The sequence below is a fragment of the Cheilinus undulatus genome, linkage group 18 (assembly GCF_018320785.1).
Source record: "Cheilinus undulatus linkage group 18, ASM1832078v1, whole genome shotgun sequence".
Taxonomy (NCBI): Eukaryota; Metazoa; Chordata; class Actinopteri; order Labriformes; family Labridae; genus Cheilinus; species Cheilinus undulatus.
The window spans coordinates 29,436,581-29,443,389 of record NC_054882.1 but is presented as its reverse complement, the minus strand read 5'-3'; positions in this window follow the sequence as shown (position 1 = coordinate 29,443,389).

The following is a 6,809-nucleotide window of genomic DNA, read 5'->3' as shown; positions in this document are numbered from 1 at the left end:
CAAATTTGGGAGTAAAACTCTTCTGTTTGTGTTCACACATGCAGCCAACCCGGGGAAATTTGGGAAATTCTCAAGAGTTTTGTGCATGTGTGAATGGGCTGTTTGTGAGTGCAGGTTTTTTTTTTTTTTTTTAATCTTGATTTTAACTCAGATTTACACTCTGGGTACTTTGAATGTTTGAACAAAATTAACTGTCAGTCTTTCCAGCATTTGTTCAGATATTTCTGTCTGGACCATAATAGCAAATAAACCAACCCACAGTAATAGAAACTCCCACATCACACCACTGAAAGGTTTGTAGTAATCGGCAGTCCACCTACATTGTGTAATATTATGTCTCACTGGGTTTGTTGCAGTTCAAACTTGTACAATATCACAATAAATCTGACACACCAAGAGACAGTGACTCACATCCACAGACAGAATCCACTCACTGACACTAAACACCCAAACATAATCGCTGTGTTGACAGAGGACGGACCAGACTCCTTGAGTTTCCCATCACTTCTACCTTTGGAGTATCATTCCAAAGTGATAAGATCACCCATGGTTTCCCATTAGCAGGATGACTGAGTGGACGTCCAGCCACGCTTTGTGCCTGTGGAGTCCCCTCTGTCTGCGTCTGTCTGGGCCGGCCTGTGCAGGGTCGCCTGAGGGTTGTGTAAATACACACTAACGCTGGGTGGGATGGAAGCTCAAAGGGATTTTCCATGACTCGCCTCCGGTGAATGGAGCGTGCCTTGCCAAACAAATGCATCATCCTCCTCCCGACTGCAGTCGTTTAGGTAGCATCGCTGGGGAGTCTGGCGTTTCCTGTTCGATACATCTTTGCTGTTGTTGCAACCCTCGATTTCTGGCAGGACTCCGGCAGCGCTGGCTGTCCATATGATGTGGTTGTTTGTTGTGATGAGGATTCTTTCCTACTGATGTCACATGGAGGACAGCCACAGGGAGCAATTTAGTATCTCTGTTTTTTGAATGCAGGCTTTGTTGACATTTAGCATCAACTTGCAGAAGCTCTTCCTAACCACATTATGTTGCAGAGAATAACTGTGGTTAGAAATGTAAATGATGCCGTCAATTTATTGTTCTAATTATTCAATATATCATTGTCATTGCTTAACATAGCAGAATGCATAAATGCAGTAAGTGTTAATTTCTTTTTAATCTGCAAAACCTGCAGTCAAACCTGAGGTTGAACACAACAGTCCTTTCTATACGGCACTGAGTCTAACAACAACATCACATGCCTCTCTAATGTCTCCCATCAGAGGATGAAGCTCATAAATAATCATTATCTCCATTTATTTTCACCAGTCAGTCTAACAGGCGTGTTGCAACATTATCTCTTTTACAGCCACAAAGACAGGTGTGAATAAATATAATATCATCAGACTAATAGGCCTGGATTATGCCAAGGGCAGGATAAAACACAACCACAAGCTGCAGAAACTTTTCTGGAAACTGAAAGGGCTTGGGATTTCTCTTGAAGCTCATTTCTGCCAGTAAAAAAGATTCTAAGAATGGATTTTAAATCCTTGTTCTAGTCATGGACACCTATGAGATTAACTCAAGATCCTGAGAAAATGATGCACAATAATGAGTTAATGAGTCAAAAGTTGTTATTTTTAGATAAATACACGTTTGCATTTAAATATGGACATGTCATTGTTCCATGTCATATCTCTGACTTTAAATCTAATAATAATTATGATGTTTTTATCCTGTAAGTATGACTCACTCACTTATGTAATCTGACTTGCATGTGAATGACTTTTTCTTCTCATCATTTCAGATTTTGATTTGAAAACGGTGACTTTATTTTTCTGACTGTCTCATCATTTCTATTCTAAGGTCACAGTGACGGGTTTTATGACTGATTTTTAATTTTATTTCAAAATTACAAGTATTTTATCATATTGCAGCTGTTTTGTAAAATAAACATTTATCTCATTATTATGATTTTAACCACATAATAAAGAATTACTTTCATAATTTTGAATAATTAAAACCTTTAATCTGACAGCTAAGATGTTTTTTTATCTTACTGTTGTATATTATTCTCCCATAAAGTCGGATTTAAATCTCAGTTGTATTTTAAAGCTCATAATTATCTTCCTTTCTAATAATTAAATTTTTTAGTTCATAATTATGACATTTTTGTTTCTGATTATGACTGTATAACTGTTCTTTTTTGTTTTATATTTGGTCTGACTGTAACTGATCATCTCATAATATTGTCTTTGTATTGCAAATTTGACTTCCTATATAATGATCTCAAATTAATGGCATTTGTTAATGTTTAATAATTACTTTTATTTAAAAATGTTGACTTCCAAATGCTTTCTTATTTGCTGTTGTTTTTTTTTAGTTTTTGCGCATTACTTTGACAATTTAGCGAATAATTATGACTTTAATCTCCTACATTTTTTTACTATTTTGAATTCTTATCTCATTATTTTGTTTTCATTCTCTAATTTTTGATTTTCAATCTCTTTACTTGGGTTTTAGCTCTTTTTTGGTGAAATATCCCATCTATTTTACTTTTTATCTTATTATGTTGATAATTTAATTACAAATTTGACATTAAAACTTGAATTTTTTGACTAAATATCCCATTATTTTTGTCTTATCTCATAAACATGACTCTTATTCTGACTTTAAATCTCATCACTTTACTATTTCTTGGACCATTTTAGCTTTTAATTTCATTATTTTGATCTTTTTACTCATAATGGTGACTTCTTATCTTGCTAATTGACTTTAAATCTTATCATTTTGACTGTTTGACTATTTATCTCTGCAGTTTATCTCATTGTTATCACATTTAATCTTTGTATTTACTTTTTAGCTCTGAATTTTGACATTTTAACTCTTAATATTTACATTTATCTCATAATTAGAATTTGGATGTTTTAATTTCAATCCTTAATCTTTTGATTTCGACTTTTTATTTCATTGTTTTTTATTTTTCATTAATGTCTTGTTTTTACTTTTAAGCTACTTATTTTGACTTTTTTAAATCATTTTTTAAGGTCCATGAACTGATAATTCATCTCATCATTTTAACATCTCAGAATTTTGACTTATTTCACAAGAGTCTATCATCTTGTTAATATGATTTTTAATCTCTTTTAATCTCCTTTAATTCTTTAATCATTTTGATCATTGTTGATTTGACTTTTTATCCAATCATTTTGCCTATCTATATCATAATTTGACTTTTTATTTAATCATTTTGACATTTTATCTCATGATTTTGTTTTCATTCTCTTCATTTTGACTTCAAGATCTTAGTTAGACAAAATCTGCCATAATTTTTAGTTTTACCTCACAATCCTTTACAGTTTAATCCCAATAGTGACCTTTCATCTTTTAAATCTGACTTTCAATGTCTTACTTTTAATGATATATTTCATTGTTTTTTCAATCAGTTTTTCACTTTATGGTTCTGAATTTGGACTTTCTAGCGTTTTATTTTGACATTTATTTCATATTTGGACTTTTAATGTTACAAATTTGACTCTTCCTCACTTTTTTTAAACATTGACCTCCTAATCTTGAGTTTTAATGTCTTAATTTTGACATTATGTCAATGTTATTGCATTTAAGCATTTTTTCCCCACTTTTAGCCATTATTTTTTACTTTTTAGCCTTAAATATTAACATATATGATGTAATTTGACGTTTTATCTTGTAATTTTGACTCATAATGTCTTATTTTTGACTTTATAACTTGATAATCTCATTATCAGGACTTATACTCTCATTACTGTACTTTTTTTATACTTTCATTTCATCATTTTGATGAAAAATAACTCTTTATTGTTAATTAAACTTTAAATAACATAATTTTGACTTTTTGTCTCAATATGATAATCAATCTTTAGCTTCATTTTTGACTTTATATCTTCTGTTTTATCTTATGCCGTAATTTTGACTTTGTACCTCAGACATGGGACTTGAGTATTTCATAGCTTTCTATTCTATATTTCTTCTAGTAAAAGTAGAAATGTGTTTGTTAAGATTCCAGCAAGAGCTAGTTGTTTTATTAATCCTGCGTAGCCCTTTGCAACTAAAGACAACATGATGACAGATGAATTCTCCTTTTTTCTCCTCCACATTTTGGCCGTGAAAGGCCTCCTTAGAATCAACTCTTCATTCTTTCTTCCCACTTAACCTCTCCGTCAGTAACGGCCTTTCAGCGAGGCCGTCTACTGACATTGTAAATGCATGACATCATGACCACTGCTGGCCCCTGATTGATGTCTGTTTTCTTAGACTGACCCACAACAAGGCCCTGGTTAGTACGGGTCATTTGTCATGACCTTTATGTTTGTGTTGTTATCCCACATGAAGGGATATTTACACCCCATCAGATCACCATTTAATTAAACCTACAGAAGGATTTACAGATTATAAGCTCTCAGACGACATACAGGAAGCAACTGACCATTTTTAAGTATTTTGTGTTTCTCCAAGCTTCGTTGAGATAAAAAAAACTTTGGCTGAACTCTTTAAGGATTAATGCTAGCCTCCTTATCTGATAAGCACTGATTTCAGAAAGAGCAGAGTTGTTATTAAATCAATTTGCAGAGGCATAAAGTTCTCCCTGTTTGTGAGTTTAAAGGGCTTCAAAGCTTACCTGGATATCAGGAAACAATCCATTATGTTAGCAAGCCTACCATCTAGTGTTGATGAGTGGTACTGCAGGCTTATTTTTTTTAACATTAGAGAAGGTTCTGGTATAAATACAGTAAGAAAGTATCCTTATATAAGAACCAAATAAATTCTCATGATAAAAATTTGAACAATGTCAGGATTTTCAGAGAGAATAAAAAGATGCTGTTGTAATATTTGGTCAAAATACTCCCAGTATCATGGCTGTATGAGGGTGAAGGATCCAACTGTCCTTACTGTAATTTTAAAGCTTCAGGGCTGTTCTAAATCGACTCCACTAACATATTTGCTTCCTTTAGAAGAAGGAAATAAGTCAAAGAAAGTAATTCAGGGACATCCGTTGGTAGGTTGTAACTATTTATCCTGGTTAGATGAAACAAAAAATTTGTCTGAAGAATTTGCTTTTTTTTGTGTAACTCATAATCTTAACTTCATTCCATGTCTGCTTTTGCTTATAAGCAACAAAGCTTTATTGCCCCTTGAGGGAACTGCTTTTACCCAATGAGGCTTATAAAACAACCTACAAACAACAACAACAAAAAAATAACAGACATGTAACGCCATTTAAACACCAAAAACAGCTCTACATGGCATTCTTCATCAAAAAGGCATAAAGGTTATCTTCTTTACAGAGGGTAGTGGTCAAATTTAGCTATAGAATACTCCCTGGGTACTGCTTTAGGGCAGTGATCCCCTGCTCTTAGAAAAGCTGGAACTTTAAAACACTTAAAATGCTTGTTAGAAATCAATAGAGACAGAATGCATTAAAACAATTAATTAAATTAGTAGATTGTTATTGTCATTTCCAAATCTTGCCTATGGTTTGCAAGACTCTGGGAGATTCAGAACACCATTTAAAAAAATCTCAGCTTGAAGGGCCATATAGCCATATGACCCTATTCCATTTAGACAAGAAGCAGGACACTAGATATGACTGCTGAGTGGTTATCAGAGTGACTCTGTGACTGCTGAGTGGTCATCAGAGTGACTCTGTGACCGTTGAGTGGTCATCAGAGTGACTCTGTCACCGTTGAGTGTCATCAGAGTGACTCTGTGACCGTTGAGTGGTCATCAGAGTGACTCTGTCACCGTTGAGTGGTCATCAGACTGACTCTGTGACCGCTGAGTGGTCATAAGAGTGACTCTGTGCCTGTTGAGTGGTCATCAGAGTGACTCTGTGCCTGTTGAGTGGTCATCAGAGTGACTCTGTGACCATTGAGTGTCATCAGAGTGACTCTGTGACTGTTGAGTGGTCATCAGACTGACTCTGTGACCGCTGAGTGGTCATCAGAGTGACTCTGTGCCTGTTGAGTGGTCATCAGAGTGACTCTTTGACTGTTGAGTGGTAATAAGAGTGACTCTGTGACTGTTGAGTGGTCATCAGAGTGACTCTGTGCCTGTTGAGTGGTGATCAGAGTGACTCTTTGACTGTTGAGTGGTAATAAGAGTGACTCTGTGACTGTTGAGTGGTCATCAGAGTGACTCTGTGACCATTGAGTGTCATCAGAGTGACTCTGTGCCTGTTGAGTGGTCATCAGAGTGACTCTTTGACTGTTGAGTGGTAATAAGAGTGACTCTGTGCCTGTTGAGTGGTCATCAGAGTGACTCTGTGACTGTTGAGTGGTCATCAGAGTGACTCTGTGTCTGTTGAGTGGTCATCAGAGTGACTCTGTGACCGCTGAGTGGTCATCAGAGTGACTCTGTGCCTGTTGAGTGGTCATCAGAGTGACTCTGTGACTGTTGAGGCTGACTCCATGTCTTCATCAGGCCAATCTATATTGCCAAGCTCTAGTCTACAATGTTTGTGCTAGATCCCAGAACTGTTCTGATCAATCAGTGTCATTTGAGGAGAATGAGGCGACAGCTACAGCAGGGTTTGGTTGTACCAGAATCTGATAGCAATGGCTGCCACCAGTGTAGCAATAAGCTCTGATGTAGCTATAGTACAGCTGAAGTTTTTAACACAACTGGTCCGCATTTATCCATGAAATAAAGTGCAAAGAACAGCTTTGAAAGATTTCTATAGCGGAAAAAGTGTTTTCATTCCTCTCCCAACCAGCTTCAGCATGAGTTTTAGCCACCGATAAGCTCTGCTGTTCATGCACTACGTCAGCGCTAGCTTGCACAGC